The 20,933-nt window shown below is 37.7% G+C and overlaps 1 long non-coding RNA gene across 1 annotated transcript; it reads left to right on the top strand.

Moving 5' to 3' along the window:
- Positions 1-865: 865 nt before the first annotated feature.
- Positions 866-2,637, top strand: LOC131252040 (uncharacterized). Its single transcript, XR_009174119.1, has 5 exons — positions 866-1,085; positions 1,322-1,373; positions 1,533-1,615; positions 2,128-2,306; positions 2,477-2,637. It is a non-coding gene; the product is annotated as an uncharacterized LOC131252040 (long non-coding RNA).
- The last annotated feature ends 18,296 nt before the right edge of the window (positions 2,638-20,933 follow it).

Raw genomic sequence — 20,933 nt, 5'->3', positions numbered from 1 at the left:
GTTGAACCCGTTATCATTTTTCCACCCTGTGGTAATAATTCCTAGTTGGATATCAACTTGTTGAAGGGATTGCCAAAACATGGACAACTAACCAAAACACCATCATTTGATACCTTGTCTGTTTTTAACACTGACATTTATGGCCGTGTCGAAGTTTCATAGCGTATCAGTAACTGCAAAAACATTTCTTAGTATTAAAACTAGTTGGTTCAATTTATTATGGAAAAAAAAAAACCTGGTTGGTTAAATTGTTGAATGTTGTTTGTTGAATGGCTCATCTAGCCATTGATAACTCTGTTATATTGTTTCAACCTTGTAATTAATGGCTTACTTTTTAATTCATTTATTCTATCTTCATGGAATGTTGCTTTGTGACTTTTTTTCCTAGGATTTTAATCAATTGTGCCTAAATTTAGGCCTACAAGCACTTCAGCCATTTGGCACCACTCGTGCTTAGGAGTAGACTGCCGGTAAAAGTTCCTTTTCTTGTAGTGACATTACCTGGGCCTGAAATTCAGATTTACCGAAATCAGAGGCTAGGGCCACCATGACTGCTGCAGTTACTAATTTTCAAAGTCCAGCAATTGTCTTTTTGGTTGAATTTCTGTTAGTGTAGAGTCTAGTAGATTTTAATGAGCAAATCTAGAAAGAAACATCGTGTGAGGGAACCCATTTTGCTGAAATCACAAGTGTTGCTTTCACCATAATTGTAGGAACCTTCTCTTAGTTTCTTAACAATGGAAGTATTCGTAGCGATCACACAAAACCAAAAGCCCGTTGCCAAAGTTGACTTCATGTGAAGCATGATTCTCCTCATGATCCAGGAATAGGTTTAATAAATGAGTAGGCACGATATTGAAAACATATGTGCTAGTTCTGATGGTGGACTTTTTAAAGAATTTTGACAAAGATGGTAAAATTGTTGAAGGTTAAAAAAACATTTGAGAGGAAAAATATCGGTCCTCATGAGATGCATACCAATTGAACAAATCTCCCTGATTTGAATCTGTCTATTGAACAGGCTAGGAGAGAAGATCAGTGAGTGTATGAAGATTCTCCAAGATCTGGTTCCTGGATGTAATAAGGTGTGGGTTTTTATTTTCCAGTTGTATCGTATGTTGGACTTTCTAACTGGACATGTAATGAATATGGATTAGTTATTTATGTATATGAATAAATCTTGGGGAAGAGTTGTTTCTTCCTTAGCTTTCTTTGCCAATTGATTCGACGTAGTCACGTAGGTAGTAGTACCGGCCCATTTGAGCAGCCTTGCTTTAAGTTTTGCTGAAGAGTATTCTTATGAAAATGTTGCTTTGTTCAGGTGGCGACAGCACTATAACCTCTGATCTCGAACTCCTTGGTGGTCTAAATTGGTGAGATTTCTTTGCCATCATCATTTACATTTTTCTTCTTAATCGATACTTGGAAGTGAATATAATCATTTACCCTGTTTTACAATCTTTAAAATCTTTGTATGTAAATCTGTGCCCATATGCATTGTTGGAGAAACTAAAAAACCTCCTCATTCTCAGATTGCATTGTGGAATATGCATCCATTATTCAAAGAAAGGGCGACCTTCTAAGCACTCTCACTCTCTCCTTGCTAGCTAAATTGGTGAGTCTTCTTTCCTTCATACTATATGATTCATTGATTGGACCGTTCATCATGTGGGGCTTGATTTGATTTTTCTATTTATCTCAAATATCATTTGGATCACATAGTTATAGCAATTGGACTAATGGTTACAAAATGGACCTTTTGTCAAGGGTGGGGAAACATTCTCAAGATCCCCAACTTCGTGAATTGGGGAATTTTAGATTTTTTTAATTGCTAATTGCATGATTTATGTCCTTTTACTAATTGGCAATTAGTGAATTTATCAAGTAACGCCAACCCAAACACATTAATTGCCAAATTCAAGGATTTGACATTTAAAAATTTGCCAAATTCATGAATTTGGTGTGCATCCAAACAGGCCTGTAAAATGTCCAGCACGTTATAATTAGGCTTTTTGGTTGCTGGCTTCTAAGCACATGTCATGGAAGCAGTTCATATGCACATTTTCTTGGTGCATCTTACATGCAGCCCATGAAACTCTTTAATTCTGCACTTCCTTCTATTTTCAGGTGAATTCTGTGAAGTTCCACGAGTATGGATCCGTGGTAGTATCAGAAGGGTATGATCGTTCAGTGCGTGCATGGGACTGCAGATCTCTCAGCGTGATGTCTATTTGTTTGACAAAAAGTGAAATTCTTGCTGGAAGCGTTGGTGGAACTGCTCACACATTTGACATTCGTATTGGTAGGTATGTAGCATCATAGACTTCATAGTAGGGAGGCCTGAGTCCTGTTTTTCCGAGACTTCTCATTTCATTTGGGGTGTCATTATTTGCCTTTTTCCTAGTGCAGTACTCTGTAACTCTCAAATTTGTTTCTAACGCGTTTCTGCTAATACCTTCTTGCTGCCATAAACTAGAGAGCTTGTTGATGACTTGGGACAGCCTGTCAACTGCATTTCGATATCAAACGACGGAAACTGCATGCTAGCAAGTTGCTTAGATTCTACTCTTACCTTTTGGATAGGAAATATCCTTTTTATTTTTTTCAGATTAAACCTTATTGTATGTTCTTCTGGTATCTGTGCATTGATGGAGATGGCTATGGCAGGTCTACGGGGGAATTATTGCAAGAATACAAGGGCCATACTTGCAAGGTAGGCTTCTATTTGCTGCTGTTTTAGTTCTTTGTGATATTGTGCCCTTGCTGCTGTTCTGGTTGCGAGTTCTCTTGGGTGTAAAAGATATTTATAGAATGGCATATTTTCTATTGCAAAAACCCAAAGCATTTAAGTCATACTATCTGAATCATGATTCGATTAGGTAATCATTGAAAAGAAGGGTTTAAAATTGTTCCTAAAATTCCATCCTAAAATTTATCTAGGGTTTAAAATCGTTCCTGAAATATGAGGACCGTTGGCACTAGAACGGTTTAAAACCGTTGCTAAAATTGTCTCTAAAATTTGAAACGGTACCCCAAACGGTTCTGAACCGTTCCTGTTTTTTTGCGACGCCTCATTTAGGGAGGTTTCCCTAACCATTTAGGAACGGTTTAAAACCGTTCCTAAATGTCTATTTTGGTGTAGTGTAAATTGGTTGGCTAAAACATCTTCTCATACCCCAAAATCATATATGATATTTCGAAAAACTCATTCTGGTTTGCAACATACGACTATTTTAATGTTTTGACGCTCCCGATCACTTCCACCTTCAGTCGGTCCTTTGGTCCATCTTTGCCATTAAAGTGTCGGCAACCTGCCTCCGATCGACCCCTTGTTGCTGAAAAAGAATGAAAAGGGGGCCTCGGTAGATTCCAACTTGACTCGGTCGACCCCGAGTCGCTGAAAAGGGGTACCCAATCGACCCCATCATGACCCGGTCGACCCCGGCCCGCTAGATAGGGTGACCTAGTCGACCTCGGACAGCTGGTCAGCAATAGTTAGTTGTGGACAATTGTGGATAGATTCAGTGTATTGACTTCAAAAATTCGTATATATATTTTTACAACTCCGATTGAGGTGATTCAAAAGTCAGATTGAACCTTGATGAGTCTAGTTTTAAAGAAAAATAAAAATAAACTCACAGTAGTTTAATTTTAAGACATTTTAAAAACTGTATAGAAAACTATTAGTTTCTGGCAGCTGGTACTAGTAGAATTTTAATAATTTTTTGAAATTCTAAATGAAATGAAATTTCATGGGGCTAAAATTATACATGATGATGAATTAAAAATAAAACTAAAAATAAATCAGTGACTAAAAATGCCAAAAATGTTACCAGTAATGGACCTGTCTATGAAATAGAAAAACATAGGACTACTTATCTTCTCTTTGTTATCTCTTGCGTTTACAAGTATTATTAAATTGCTTTGGTATACAAACCTTCTTGTCATCGAGCTATATTGTTGAGCTCAAGTTATAACCAATGCATAGACCAGCGAACGCAATTAATTTCATTTTTATTTCTTTCGGCACGTCCATGTAATTAAAATAACACTCTACCTAGGCTAACCAATCAAAGAAGTCTTCAAAACGCAATAAGCCATTAAAATTGGGAAGTTTAACCTTATCTTGATAGTCTCTTTTAATACGATCTAGTCGTTCGTCTCCATGGGTCGACCATCAGGCAATGACACCACCGATGTCCTCGTCTTTGGAACTCGACTCATTTGGGAGCTTCAAATGAAATTGAGCGAGCCTAACATAAAATTGAACAAGCCTAACATGAAATTGAGCGAGATTCATATGAAATTCAACGAGCCTAACATGAAATTGAGCGAGCTTATATGAAATTCAATAAGCCTAACATGAAATTCAATGAGCCTCAAATGAAATTAAGCGAGCTTCACATGAAATTCAACGAGCCTCAAGTGAAATTGAGCGAGCTTCATATGAAATTCAACGAGCCTAACATGAAATTCAAAGAGCCTTAAATGAAACTGAGCGAGCTTCACATGAAATTCAATGAGCATCACATGAAATTCAACAAGCCTAACATGAAATTCAACAAGCCTTAAATGAAATTGAGCGAGCTTCACATGAAATTTAACGAACCTCAAATGAAATTGAGCGAGCTTCACATGAAATTCAACGAGCCTAAAAAGAAATTCAATGAGCCTCAAATGAAACTGAGCGACCTTCACATGAAATTCAATGAGCTTCGTATGAAATTCAACTAGCCTAAAAAGAAATTCAACGAGCCTCAAATGAAATTGAGCAAGCTTCACATGAAATTCAATGAGCCTCAAATGAAATTGAGCGAGCTTCACATGAAATTCAATGAGCATCAGATGAAATTCAACGAGCCTCAAATGAAATTGAGCGAGCTTCACATGAAATTCAACGAGCCTCAAATGAAATTGATTAAGCTTCACATGAAATTCAACGAGCCTAACATGAAATTCAATGAGCCTCAAATGAAATTAAGCGAGCTTCACATGAAATTCAACGAGCCTAAAATGAAATTCAATGAGCCTAAAAGAAATTCAAAGAGCCTCAAATGAAATTGAGCGAGCTTCACATGAAATTGAACGAGCTTCACCTGAAATTCAATGACCCTAGCATGAAATTCAATGAGCCTCAAATGAAATTGAACGAGCTTCACAAGAAATTCAATGAGCCTCAAATGAAATTGAGCGAGCTTCACATGAAATTCAATGACCCTAACATGAAATTCAATGAGCCTCAAATGAAATTGAATGAGCTTCACAAGAAATTCAACGAGCCTCAAATGAAATTGAGTGAGCTTCACATGAAATTCAATGAGCATCACATGAAATTCAATGAGCCTCAGATGAAATTGAGAGAGCTTCACATGAAATTCAACAAGCTTCACACAAAATTCAACGAGCATCACATCAAATTCAACGAGCCTAACTTGAAATTTAACGAGCCTCAAATGAAATTGATTGAGCTTCACATGAAATTTAACGAGCCTTTAATGAAATTGATTGAGCTTCACATGAAATTCAACGAGCATCACATGAAGTTCAACGAGCCTAACAAGAAATTCAACGAGCCTCAAATGAAATTGAGCGAGCTTCACATGAAATTCAACGAGCCTAAAATGAAATTCAACGAGCCTAAAAGAAATTCAATGATCCTTAAATGAAATTGAGCGAGCTTCACATGAAATTCAACGAGCCTCAAATGAAATTGAGCGAACTTCACATGAAATTTAACGAGCTTCACATGAAATTTAACGAGCCTCAAATGAAATTGAGCGTGCTTCACATGAAATTCAACGAGCATCAAATGAAATTCAACGAGCCTAACATGAAATTCAATGAGCCTCAAATGAAATTGAGCGAGCTTCACATGAAATTCAACGATCCTCAAATGAAATTGAGCGAGCTTCACATGAAATTCAATGAGCCTCAAATGAAATTAAGCGAGCTTCACATGAAATTCGATGACCATCACATGAAATTCAACGAGCCTAACATGAAATTCAACAAGGCTCAAATGAAATTGAGCGAGCTTCACATGAAATTGAACGAGCCTAACATGAAATTGAGCGAGCTTCAAATGAAATTGAACGAGCCTAACATAAAATTGAATGCACTTCAAATGAAATTGAATGAGCCGAACATTTTTTTTGTTAGCTTGTTAGTACACCCCACTATCAGTTCACACTTCACTGTTAGCCACCCCCACTAGGTAATCGATACCATGACCTCAGTGTTGAAACGAGGTATCTTTCACTCAGTCTACCACTTGAGCTATGGATCAGGGTGTAGCCTAACATGAAATTAAGCAAGGCTAACATGAAGTTGAGCGAGCGTCAAATGAAATTGAATGAGCCTAACATGAAATTGAGCAAGCTTCAAATGAAATTGAATGAGCCTAACATGAAATTGAACGAGCTTCAAATGAAATTGAACGAGCCTAACATGAAATTGAATAGGCTTCAAATGAAATTGAACGAGGCTAACGTGAAATTGAGCAAGGCTAACATGAAATTGAGCGAGCCTCAAATGAAATTGAGCGAGCCTAACATGAGCGAGGCTAGCATGCGAGCCTAACATGAAATTGAGCGAGGCTAGCATGAAATTGAACAAGCCTAACATGAAATTGAGCAAGGTTAACATGAAATTGAACGAGCCTAACATGAAATTGAGCGAGCTTAACATGAAATTGAGCGAGGCTAACATGTAATTGAGCAAGCTTCAAACGAAATTAAACGAGCCTAACATGAAATTGAGCGAGGCTAACATGAAATTGAGCGGGCCTTAAATGAAATTGAGTGAATTTCAAATGAAATTGAACGAGCCTAACAATAAATTGAGCGAGCCTAACATGAAATTGAGCGAGCCGAACATGAAATTGAGCGAGCTTCAAATGAAATTGAGCGAGCCTAACATGAAATTGAGCGAGCTTCAAATGGAATTGACCGAGCCTAACATGAAATTGAGCGAGCTTCAAATGAAATTGAGCGAGCCTAACATGAAGTTGAGCTAGCTTCAAATGAAATTAAGCGAGCTTCACATGAAATTCAATGAGTACTTTGGTGAAATTGATTGAGCTTCATGAAATTGATCGAGCATTACATCAATTTGTTTGTTGAAGTTCCTAGTCAATTTTGTAATGATTTCTCTGTCAATTTCATGAATTGCTCATGCAATTTCATAGATCATGCACCAACAATTTCACCGATAACTCGGGCAAATTAGCCGACAAGTAGGTGAAATGGACCGAGAACTCTGGCAAATTGGGAATTAGATTGCTCAGTACGCTCTTATCATACTAAGTAAATTGAGTTGGGCCCACCTTGAATGTATTTGGCCTATCCATGTCGTCCATCCGTGTTTCCATCTAATTCAAGGGGTTGAGCCCAAAATCGTAGCATACCAAAGATTAAGTGGATCATACCACAAGAAACAGTGGGGATAATCATTTCCACTGTTGAAACCTTGTTAGGCCCTGCAGTGATGTTTTATTTGTCATCCATCGTGTTCATAGGATGATGTAGACATGGATGAATGGAAAACACAAATATAAGCTTGATCCAAAACTTACTATGGTCCACAATAAATTGTTTCTGTTTAGGGTTTAGGGCAATTTATTGAAATATACCTATAGTGCGTGCTTTCTTCGATGGAGGCACCATTTCGTCTTGACAAACTAAAACGAAGGCAAAGAAGTAACGGTTTGGTGGAAGGGTATTCTTATATGAAGAATAGAGAATTCAAAAAATGGGTTTTAGGTAGATGGGTGTTGGGAAGAGGACAAAAGATTTCAGAAAATGGGTTTTAGGTAAAGGGATATTGTTGTATGAAGAGGAGAGAAGAATCCAAAAAATGGGTTTTTGCAAAAGTGGAGAGGCGAGAAGAATATAGAAAATGGCTTTGAAATGCAGGGTATTTTTGTCTACAAAAAGTCAGTGGTTTAGTCTTGGAAAGTAGGTTTGGGAGCGTTCAGAAAAGACGGTGGATGAAATGTGAGATTTATAGAGGTAAAAATCTCTAAGATCATTCCTACTACGATAACTGAAAACAATAAATAATAGTCTAACCGAAAACAATTCAAACCCGACCAATTTCTCAATGGCAGACATTCAATGCTTACTGTTTCGATCGTGAGACCCACTCTCATTTTTGGGCCCATGTGATCTGGCAAATTGGATGGACGGAGATTTTTAACAAATATCGCAGTGGGCCCCACTTAGCTTCTTGTTGTCATAGGCAATCCCTGTCAGCTAGGCTCTTGCTTATGTAACAAGCAAGAAAACTGTTTTAGAGCAGATTCCATCAGGCCATGACTGCAGGGACCACCTTGATGTACATGTTATATATCGACGTCATCCATTCATTTATCAGCTTATTTCAGGGTATGGGCCCGAAAATAAGGCAGATCCAAATCTCGAATGGACTAAATTATAGAAAACAATGGTGATTGAAGACTACGGTTAAAAACATTTTAGGAACAACCCAATGTTTATTAGCCATTCAACATGTGGGCCTCACTTTCAATGGGGGTTACCCATCATGCAGGGCTCGACTTGGATGTGGGTCATTCATCATTAGCGGCCGGCCTTCGATGTGGATATTCCATCATGTGGGCCCCAACTTCAATGTCCACTACCAATTATGTAGAGCCCACCTTTGATGTGGATTGTCCATCATGTAGGCTCCACCTTTGAAGTGGGTCCTGCATCATACTAGCTCACTTTGGATGTGGGCTTTTTTTATCATTATAGGCCAACCTTTGATGTGGACCATCCATATGTTGGCCCACATTATATGGGGTCATCGATCATGTGACGCCTACCTTTTATGTATATTGTCCACTGTGTGAGCCCCACTTTTAGTGTGGATGGTCCTCCACATGGAGCTTCCTTTGATACAAAAAAGATAGAGCCTCCTTTGACATGGACCATGAGATAGAGAAGTAGAAAAGTCATAAGTTAAAAAGCTAAACAAATTTACTTATTAAGATAAGTAGCTTTGAGCACATAAGTTACTCTTACAATGATGCTTACCAAACTAACTTAAGTGAAAAAAGTAACTTAACTACTTAACATAAGTTATTTTTATTTTTATTTTTATTTTTTTATTTTAAGTAACTTATTTGGTAGTATTCGAATGGGCCTTAAGTGTGTATTTATCGTACATACAAAGTTATGACATCATATCACCTTTGTTCTTTGTCATGTGGTCGGCTGGAGTGTAGATCTCAGGGGTGGAGTAGACATCTCATATACAACATTGTGAGCCCTACAAAGTATGGTGTTATTGAGGATTCTACGCCCAAGAATTAGGAAATTAGTTAGGTGATTTGGCTGAACAACAGAGTACAATATTCAGTGGCAATAAAAATTATAATATGAACATACATTAACCTCAGTTGAAATTACTAAATTATAGTGTATCATCTTTAAATTAGGGTGGTCAGAGCGTGTGAGAAACAGAGAGATGTCAGGGAAATTGAGTGGAAGAGCAATCGAGAGACAAATGTCAAGGAAATTAGGGTGGGAAGGGTGATCAGGAGATGGAAATGTCAGGGAAATTGGGTATTATCCTGGTCAAAAACTTCGATAGCCCCACATGTTTTAATGGTGAACATTCAACCCGTAATGTTTCCAATTGTGCAGCCCACTTGAGTCTTAGATCTTCCTCATTTTTTTGGTCCATCTACTAACATGATTTGAAAAATAGATGTATGGAATGGATTTTTCACAGACATCACAATGGACCCTACCTAGCTTCCCATCGCCACAAGCAATCAGGTTCCGTCGAGCTCTTACTTGCATATCAAGAAAGAAAACCACTGAAGTAGTTGCTAGAGAGATCCACCGTTGATTTTTACAGGGCTCGTTGCCATGATTACATGAAATCTACTCCAACCCTCAGATGTTGTACTACAATTTAGGTGTAAGGCCCAAACATCCAACCCATCTATGATGCAGGTGGGCCATACTAAGATAAACATTTAGGAGGGTGAGTGTTGCCCTATACACTATTTCTAATTATGTGGTTCACCTGTATCATGAATGGGACTGATATTTGGTCCCTGAGCCTAACATAGGTGACCACCTAGTTGTTAAAGTGGATTTCACATCATCATCAAGGTAGAGCTAACCCATCTAACCAACACTCCCACGTCAAAAAAATCCCAAGTGTTATACTTGCATATTATTTTTCCAAACCCTAATTATTCAGTGGGTATATTGTTCAACTAGGGGTGTCAACTGGCTGGACTATGGAAGGACTAAGCTCTGTCTAAGCCGGCCCTCATTGTTCAATGTAGACTTGAACTTAGTTGTAGCCCGTGATGAGCCAAAGTGGTGGTACAACCTGAGTCTGATCCTTTTTTTTTTTTTTTTAATTTTATTTTATGGCCCAAGCCCAAGCTTAGACCTGGGAGAGGGAGAGAGGAATCGATAATGGCATTAGAGGAGATGGGAGAGAGTGGGAGGGAAAGAGGAACCGACAATGGCATTAGAGGTGATGGGAGAGAGTGGGAGGGAGAGGGGCAGTCGTACCACAAACTCGGCCTCCCGCACGATTGATCTATGATGGCTAGACCTGGCCTCGCGGTGTGTCGAACTCTAAGTTTGGCACCCGACGCCTGCAAACCAAGTCCCAAGCTCGACGCCTAACTATAAGTTTTAGCGTTTTTTTTTTTTTTTTTTGCTAACAAATATCAGGCATAAAGATTGGCATTTACAATACAAGCAAAATAACCAACTGTCATTATACAATATGTTTACATTACAATTGTTTCACAACGATACATATCCAAGAAAATGAATCAAAAGTGTAGTGTCTAAAAATCACATGATAGGCATCTGCTACTCCTACTTCTGATACTGTCTTGAAAGAAATTATAAAAGAAAGGCTTGATCTTTTAAAGCCTAGTGAGTACAGTATATCCTACATGCAGGTAGGTAAGGTAAATATTCCATGAAGAAATCATGTGTGGTGGAATACATGTAATATGTAAGGTACGACGACAATACCCATATGATGTAATATAATGCATATGCATTGGGATCATGATCTGAATCAATGCTCCAACACCACCATGTCATGCTATCACATATCTGTTACACACAAGCATTACCGCATCACACAAGTCCATAGCCATAGTATCAACATTGTATTGTTATTCCCTATTATGGCAACTGTATATGCACACTAGGCACCAATAATCGACCTCGCATACCTGCCCTATAGTGGTGTCATAAGACTACCACCGGGCATGCCAATAGCGGACCACAATCATGCTTCTCCTCATCGATGGGCTAGACCGATCCTTGTTTGCACCTCGGCCCTTAAGCAGGTTGGACCCACATCTTCTCAACTTGACCGTGTCAGTGGGAGTCAAATCTATGACCCATGTGTCCACTCGGTCCGACGGTGAGGCATCCCTAGCTAGCATCGGGGTTTAGGGACTTTCAACCCAAGGAGCATATCATCCCCCACTATTTCCACATTTTTCGACGTCCCATCCCTTTTAAGGATAGTCCATGTCATCGTTATAGATCCACATTTCATTACCAAGATCCATTTCATATTATATGGCAAAACTGTGGTATTACCAACATCAAGTATATCATGGTCATGCATGCATGCTAAGGCATACATTCAAGTGAATGTAGTATGCATGTAATACCATGAGTCTAGAGTTTACATAGTCTTTAGGATAGAAAATTCATATATGATAATCATGAGCCACTATCAGTTGTACCAATACATAGTCATGTGACCCAACTACAAAGGACGTATCTTATGCATGGATGGGTGCACTTGACACACATGCACGTACCATCATTCAATGATGCATGAGTATGATCAACATCAAATGTACAAGGCATTATGAGGTCCATGAGATAAACATGATCAATACGTTCGTGGAGGAGGAGCTCCTTTCAAACTCTTGTTCTGACTCCTTAGAAGTATGTTTGACCTACTTTGTTGATTTAGATAGTCAAATGATTCGGGATGTGGTAAATGCATTTTCTTCTGATCCCTTAGAAGCGTGCTTAGATCATTTTGTTAACTCTGATGATGAAATGATTTTAGAGGTGGTGAATGCATTATGTGATTCCACTAAGGTGCCTGATATCAATTCAAAGCCTTTACCTTCAAGTGTTGAAGCATCAAAGCCTAACTTAAAACAATTACCTTCAAAACTGAAATATAAATAATTATATTTGTTGATAATAGGCTTTATGCTCCGTTATCAAGGAACTTGGATCAAGGAGACAAGTTTCTTGATAAACAATTATTTGTTGTATCTCAATCACCTAGGTTTGTTGACATGGCCAATTATCTTGTCACGGGTGAAATTCCTATTCATTGGACCCAACAAGATAAGAAGAATTTTTTTTTGCGAGGGTGCACAAATTATTATGGTATAATCCGTATTTTTTTATCTATTGCCCAGATCATATAATGGAGCATGAAGCCTATTGGTCCAACAGAAAGTTACATTTCAATCTTGCCAAGGCTATCTTGCTTTGGAACTTTTAGAAGATCCCAATCTTCTAGTCTGATGGAGATCCCTTTTTAGTAGATTAGGTCTCTTTTCTTTTATTTTTGCTGTTCAACTGACTTAGAGAAATTCAACACTTATACTCATTCATCGTCTCAAGTACTCTTGGTCCTCTACTTGTTACATTCTAGTTGGTCTCATATTGCTTTTATTGCATGACATCTTTTTCAACATTGAGGACAATATATCATTTAGGTTGGGGGTGGAGTTTCCTATGGAAAGTTCTTCTACTTGCTTATCTTTGCTATTTTGGGCTAAAATTTTTAAGATTTTTTTTTTCAAAAGTTTGATTTCTGTGTAATTTATGAGATTTGAAAGTGGTCTGAATATTAAAATGATAAGACACTTAGTGATATGAATTGAAAGTCTAGAAACTGGTATATTTTTAGAAATAAAAATTGAATTCTTTTCAGTAATTCTCTGATGGAATTTGTAAACATTGATGAATCATGAAATTCACAATTCACATCTGACTTGCACTGCTAGGTTCTAAGTTTGACACTGTAGTGATAACATGATGATTACCTAAAGTGCTAGGAACTAAGCCTGTTGAACCTTTACTATCTTGTTCATTTGTTTATTTGAAAAGAAGAATACATCAAAAATGACTACCTATTGTTTAAAAGAAAGAAGAAAAAGAATGAAATATGATAAAAAATGAGAAAGAAAAGAATGGTATACAAAAAGAAGAAAAAGAAAAAGAAAAAAGTATGAAGAATGATGATGTTCTGAAGAAAAAAATGAAAAGAAGATTGAATACTTTGAAAGCCGTCAATGTGGAAAAAAATTGGAATATGTACTAGACAGTTGGAGAGGTTTTGACTCAATTCTTGGTTGATCTAATCACTTTTGGGTAGTTATTAGTGTTATCATTATGGTAGAGAATTGATCCCCTATTACCGTTAAAGTTTAGATTTCAATGAGCATCATGGTATTCAATGTTTGGAATTTTTTAATTGGTTAATTAGTGTTTTGAACTCGCAACTTGATTGTCCATTAAGTGTGTTGGAATCTAAATTGACATTACTCACAAAAGCTTTGTGCCTTACAATTCTGTTATTTTTTAGTCTTGAATTTTTAAATCTTTTTGTATATTTTACTTGTGACTAGAAAAATGCTATTTGGGTGTGTGATAATTGTTAAATATTGCATATTTATCCTCAATATTACACCCTTTTCCCCTTACATTTGAATGATAAATTGCTCTCATTAGAGAAATTTTCAATGTGTAGGAGAATATTAGAAAACCAAGATGATTCAAGTTGATTGTGAAGTCTAAGAGTACAAAAGAGATCAAAGACTTGAAATATGTTGAAGAAATGAAGAAATCAAGTTAGACAGGTTCGGTGGAGCCCAGACAGGTTCAGTCGACCTTGGTACATTGCCACAAAGCCGGACAACCAAACTGTAATTTAGAGTGTTGGATAGGCCAGACCAGTCGACCAAGAAATAGTCTGATCAACCGAGGCTTGCTCAATGATTTTCGGTCAACCAAGAATCTATTCGGTTGACCGATCGAGTGCGAAAGTTGTTGCATAAGTTCAAAATTTTCTGAGTCGGTGGAAGCAAAATTATATAAGGTCCTTTATACACGAATTAGAGATCCTAGAGCAATAAGGAGAGAGAGAAAGCTAGGGCGAAGCTTCGTTGGCATCTTCCTTGATTTTTTCTTTGGTTTTAGTTTGTTTTCATGTTTGTTCTTTTCTTTTTGAGATTAACATGTTAGCTATGCTTGGCTAATCTCTTAACTAAGGCTAAGGGGTGAACCTTTTAATCAATTCTTATTTTTAATTCAATAATATTGGTTTGAAAAATAAATGAAGATGATTTTGATTGAATTCTTAGTATTGGTGAAAGTTTTGATATGTAAAATCTCTTGATCTATTATTAATTCTGGGTATAATAGATGCTTGAAATTTCCTACGATTACTTCTTTATGAGAAATTGATCAATTAAGATTCATGCCTTGTTCGGATGTTCTATATTGATTTAATTATTTTATATTCCGATTAGAAGGAATCCTTATTTGATTCCAATTGAGTTATCTTATTGAATTAATGAATTAGTAGTAAGAGTTTTTTAAAAGTGGATCCCTAATGCCTTACTTGTCATTTAATGATTTTGTTAACACAATTTCCAATTCATCTCAATGGGAAACCCTAGATTTTATTCGCTTTCTAATTCTAGTAGTGTATCTACCCTCTATTCCTTAGTGGATCGATCTCAATCTTATTGAGTACTATACTACATCACTAACTTCACTCGGAGTTAAGATCAATCATCTATTGGCCCCTACTAGATAAGTAGCTCAAATCATCCATTGACATCACTGGATGAGCGTGCGGATCTTCATCTGCTCCACTGGATGCATGTACCAGATGAATAGTTTGAATGATCTTTTGGAACGTAATGCATGAGTGGTTCAGATGATCTGTTGTCCTTGATGAGGAGTAATTCAGAGAATCTATTGGCCTCTAGTGGATAAATGGTTCAGATAATCTGCTAGCGACTAATGGATGAGTAGTTCCTATCATCAACTTGAACCGATTCGATATAATGGTAGATGAACGGTTTGGATGTTCTGCTGTACTGTACGAGATGAGTAGTTTGGATCATCTTTTGGCCACTATTGGATAAGTGGTTGGATTCTTTACTAGCTCTCAATGGAAGAGAGGTTTGGATCATCCCTTGACCATATTGGATGATAGCAAAAACTTCTTTTCAATTGAGAGTGAATGTTGAAGGTCAAATATTGCATATTAGACCCCAGTTATTACTTGGTTTTACGTATATGATAATGCTTAACATTATATTTTAATCATGTTTTTATTGCAAGGTGAATTTAAGAGCTTGGATTGAAAAAAGGTATTAAAGGCATGAATTTGATGTTCAAAAATCACCAAGACAAGGGACGGATCTTAGGAGACCAAGAATGAAGAATTCACACACCAAAGATCCGAGAAAATCAAGTGATTGAAGATAAAGAGGCCTGAAAATCGTCCTGAATGCAAAATCATAGAGTTTCCACCATCTGTTTGGTTCGAAACTTTATATCTGGCCTGAGGACCCTAAATTAACCAGTACACGTAAAATTTCAGCCACCCGAAAATGTGGATCATCCAAGGCACATTAGCATAGCGTACTCCTGTTCGAATCGGAGTTTGAAACCAAAATTCTCCTCAAGAGGATAGATGGGGCAATTCAGGTGAGATCCAATGTAGATCCAACTTTCTATTCACTCGTGGGATCCGGGCAGTCCGAGGGGGACCACACTATAGGTTATATCTTGCTATATATATATATATATATATATATATATATATATATATATATATATATATAAAACGCAAGTCACTTCTTACTTGATTTAAATCAACCCACAAATGACTGATTAGAAAACCCTTAATACGATATACTTAATCTGGAAAGAAAGTGAATTGGGCTTCTGTTTTGGCCTATTTAAATTTGTATATATTAATGTGGGGTCCATATGAGCTTTCCAACCACTCACAAAATGCTAATGATGGTCCCTTTATTTTTTATACAAAAGGCAGATAGATTCAGATTTTTTTTTTTTATTATTTTTTTAAATGCTACTACATGAATAAAGGGCCCAAGTCTCTGAGCCCACCCACCCCTCTAATTCTATTGTATAGATGGTCTCGGATTACGATTTATGGCTTATATCGTTCCAAGGACAAGCTAGATGGATAAATATCAGCCTCTCAATTTCTTGTTTTTACTCTCATTATTGCTTGATGTGTTATTCACAGAGAGCCTCTTCCATTTATAGGAAAGGATGGGAGAGTTTGGATGAGACCAAAAATTATCTTTCCTCATCTAAATCTTCATTTAAAGTTGAATTTGTAATTCAACTTCAAACGGAAGACGAAAGAAAAATGATTAATAAAAAGAGGCCAATGGCCTACCAGTGGGCCCCACTGGCCTATGTCCAACAAAGGCAACCCTAAATTTTATGGGCTGGAACTTTACAAGATGATTTTGCTTGTAGGTTGCAGCTTCTTAGATGTTTGATTTTTAGCTATTCTTTTACCCCTCTATTCTTTCAAATATCTCTTGTTGTTTTTTTCATTGTTTTAGGTTGGGCTACAATGGATGCTTTCCTTGTGTAGTAACAAACTAAATGGGATCATGAGAAGTTGCTCCTACATCAATAATAATTGTGTACTTAAAAGATCGACTTTACACTAAAATACTGGATTAGTAATGATTATTAGGTGGAACGGAATCAAACACGAAAAAATGTAGCTTTTATTTAATTTGCAAAAATTTTAGAAATTTGTGACAGACTGTGTGACTAGCGATGGACCATACCCGACGCAATTTAGTGACGTATCCAATCCGTCGTTTTATTTTTGTCGCGGAAAACTGCGACGGATCCAGACCGTCGCTAATCTTCTCCATGACTATCGCCAGACCATATCCGTCGCTAAATTTTAGAACACCAACTTGCGTCACAAACAGCGACGGATCCAGACCGTCGCTAATAATCTCTCTTGTGACTACGACGGACCATACCTGTCGTTTAATAGCGACGAATCTGATCCGTCGTCTTATTTTTGCGACACAAACAGCGACGGATCCAGACCGTCGCTAATAATCTCTCTTGTGACTACGATGGACCATATCTGTCGTTTAATAGCGACTGATTGAATCCGTCGTTTTATTTTTGCGACAGCAAACTGCGATGGACCAAGACCGTCGCTAATTTTATATTGTCTACAGTCAGTTGTGGGCTTTTTTAATATATTCATAGGCTTTTCTTTTCTTTTCTTTTTATTTTGGTAATATATCACCAGAAATTAGGAATAGTGGGCCCTATAGAAATAAATCAAGGGAGAAGAATCGATGATCCACTCTATTAGCCACACCAATCAATCTGTAGGCTTACGGCCCAAAAATCTCAGACCTATATGTGATGTGATTCAAATGGCTCACATCAAGGGAAATAGGGATTGATCATGTTGTGGATGATGATTGAATGGATATGGCCGCAAGTTTTGAGCCCTGAATCTATAACATTGGATGACAAACCTGATGGTCGAGTTGGATTTCATGACCCACCCACCCCTTGCACGACCAACAAACCCTAACTTCCCTTGCCAAAAAATCTAATAACCTGTTGTTGGAAAGCCTTTTTGAAAAAGAAACATGTAAACTAGGGTGGATCGGTGGATCTCTAACTGTGGGGCCCACTATGATGTATGTTCCTTGCATCCATACCTTCAATCCATTTTGAAAGCTCAATTTAAGTTAGGCATGAACTGAGGCGGATTCAAATCTTAGGTGGACCATACCACAAAAACAGCAGTGATTTCCCACCATTATAAACTTCATGCGGGCCATCAGAATGTTTATTTTCCATCCAACATGTTGATAAGGTCACAATGACCTAGATTACAGTTGCATGGTATCTTTTTTTCATATTTAAAGAGGTGGATAGAAAAGCGATAGAAAATTTTACAATTCAAGTACTTTATTCAAAGAGATGTACCCTGTTAATTAATTAATTTAAGTAATTATTGGATATCTTTTTTTTCATAAGCCACCGGAATGTTTACTTGCCATCCAACCTATTGATAAGGTTACATTTGCATGATATCTTTTTTTCATATTTAATTAAATAAATATACCACACCAAATAGAAAAAAATGATAGAAATTTTTTTATAGGTACTTCATTTATTCAAAGAGGTGTTTTTAATAAGCTACACCAAATAGAAAAGGTATAGAAAATCTTGCAATTATAGGTACTTTATTCAAAGAGGTGTTTTTAATAAGCTACCTTGTTAATTAATTAATTTAAGTAATTATTGGAGGCTAAGATGGGCTCACCGGTGAACAATATGCGGGGCAATGCTTACCATCCAAACTATTTCCCTTGACGTGGCCCATTTGAATCACGTGTAGGTTTGTTTAATTTTTGGGACCTACACCTAATTTTGGTGCGGAATATAATAGTTGGAGCGGATTTCATATAATCATCATGATGAGCAGGGTGGATGTCTCTCCCAATTTTGTTTGGTGTGGCCTAACTGAATCATATATCAAACTGAATTTTTGCCCCCGAGCCCAACATGGGTTAAAATGTCTAACGGTCAGAGTGGATCTCCCAGCTCAAGGTAGGCCGGTAAGAAATCAATGGTGGAAAAGTACGGTCAGAGTGGATCTCCCAGCTCAAGGTAGGCCGTTAAGAAATCAATGGTGGAAAAGTCTGCTCTCTCTATATATCAGCGGCCCCCCCTTTATATATCAGCGGAATATATATCCACGCTGTCCATCGGTTTTTCTAGCCCATTTTAGGACATGGTGGTCTTGAAAATTAATCAGATCCAAATCTCAGGTGGACCACACCATAGGAAACAACGGTGATTGAACGCCAACCATTAAAAACTTCCCATGGCCCACCGTAAGCAGATTCTTAAAGTTTATTTGGCAGACCTGGATGAAGGGAAAATACAAATATCAGATCCAAACTTTGTTAGCTTACAAATAATAATAATTAATAAATAAATAAATAAAATAAACTAAAGAGTTTTTAATGGTCATTCACGACGTTTTCCAATGCCATGGGCTGTGTGAATGTGAAACAAATTCACCGAGGTGGGCCCCACACAGTAAGGATAATCCACTTCCGGTTGAGGGATTGTTGCACACTGTCGTAATGCATGCATATATGTGAAATCCATCATGTAACCATTAGACGTGTTATTTATGTGAGCCATGCTAAAAAAGAAATAGTTGAGAAATTCATTCACTTTTGATTTTTAGGGGGACCCACCATAATGATTACATGAAAAATCCACTCCAGCCATCAACATGACACATCAATAGGCGTCAGGCCCAAAAAATCAGACCTATACAAATTCAAATGGATTTGTTAAGGAAACAGGTTTGAGGGTGGAGCATGCACCTGGTTTTTATAATCATTATGATACATGGGCCTGAGTTTTGGGCCCGAAACCTAACATGGGTTGGCCCACCTGATGGGTGAGGGTGGATTTCACATAAAGATCACGGTGGGGCCACTGAAGCCATCCATTCATTACACGACCCAATCCTAACATATCAATTAGGAGGGTAGTAAGTACTTTGTAAAATTTTCACAAGGAGGGTGGATCATGTGGTGTTGCCCAGTATTGAGGTGATGTGTTGGGCAGAGCCTGATGTTGTATATCTATGATGGGCGCTGTTTGGGTGGATCCCTAACTGTGGGGGCCCACTGTGATGCATGTGCCTTACATCCATCCAAACTGTAAATAATCCATTTTGACAGCTCTTTTTAGGGCATGATCCAAAAAATGACATAGATCCAAATCTAAGGTGTCATTATCTTCAATGTTTCTTGTGGTGGTGTGTTCTAGGATCTACTTCATTTTTGGATTTGTGCCCTAAAAATGAGCTGTCAAAACTGATGGACGGTGTTGATACCATGGTGGGCCCCACAGCTCCCAACACATCACCACACTGCTCTATGGCCTGGGCAACACCACCTTCTTTGGTCTTTTATTATTTGGGGACCACTGGCTTCGACTGAATTTTCAACTGTTTGGGCTGGGACTAACGGTCGGGCTTATTCAAAATTTAAAATGTGGCCGTGCCCATTGACAGACAGTCCTAACCAAAGCTGGAGTCCATAAGAGATTGTACAATAGTACTTTGCAAATATTTCAGTTTGTGGTAAGGTGGGGCCCATTGTTCACTGTTCTAAAAAAGCATTAGTAATGTAGACCCCATTACCAATATGTGGGCCAACAAAGAAACAGTTTAGAAATAGAAGCCTCTCTGGATCAGAGTCCTATTTCAAAGATCCCAACTTCTTTTTTTCTTTTTATAATGATGGGCCTCTCTTTAATAAGATGTATTCTAGCTAACCCATTTCTAAATTTCCTCATATTTAATGTGAGTTGTCATGAATTATTGTATTTTCTAATTACTAATTTGATGGTTGGGTCGGATAGTGTTGGGTCAAGTCGGATCAGATCAGGGACGCCCCCATACTCGATCCATTTAAGAATCCGGTTGGAGTTTTCGAACTAGCTAGAGCCAACCCATTAAAACTTGGGACTGATTTAGGTTGGGTCCATATCCAATGTAACCAACCCATTAATTAATTTAATGGGTCCATACTAGCCCCTTGGGTCCGGTCTAGGGGCACCCTATACTCGACCCATTTAAGAAACTAGAGGTTTGGAACTAGACCCAACCCATTAAAACTCAGGCCCAATTTAGGGTGGGTCAAAATCAAATGCAGTCGACCCATTAATTTAATGGGCCCATACTGGTCCCTTGGTCCAAATTATCACACAGGTCGCATTAAGGCCGGTCAGGATGTTAATGGGTACCTGATGAACTCCACC

The sequence above is a fragment of the Magnolia sinica genome, chromosome 7, assembly GCF_029962835.1.
Source record: "Magnolia sinica isolate HGM2019 chromosome 7, MsV1, whole genome shotgun sequence".
NCBI lineage: Eukaryota > Viridiplantae > Streptophyta > Magnoliopsida > Magnoliales > Magnoliaceae > Magnolia > Magnolia sinica.
Note: the sequence above shows the minus strand (reverse complement) of the source record. Positions and strands in the feature narration are given on the sequence as shown.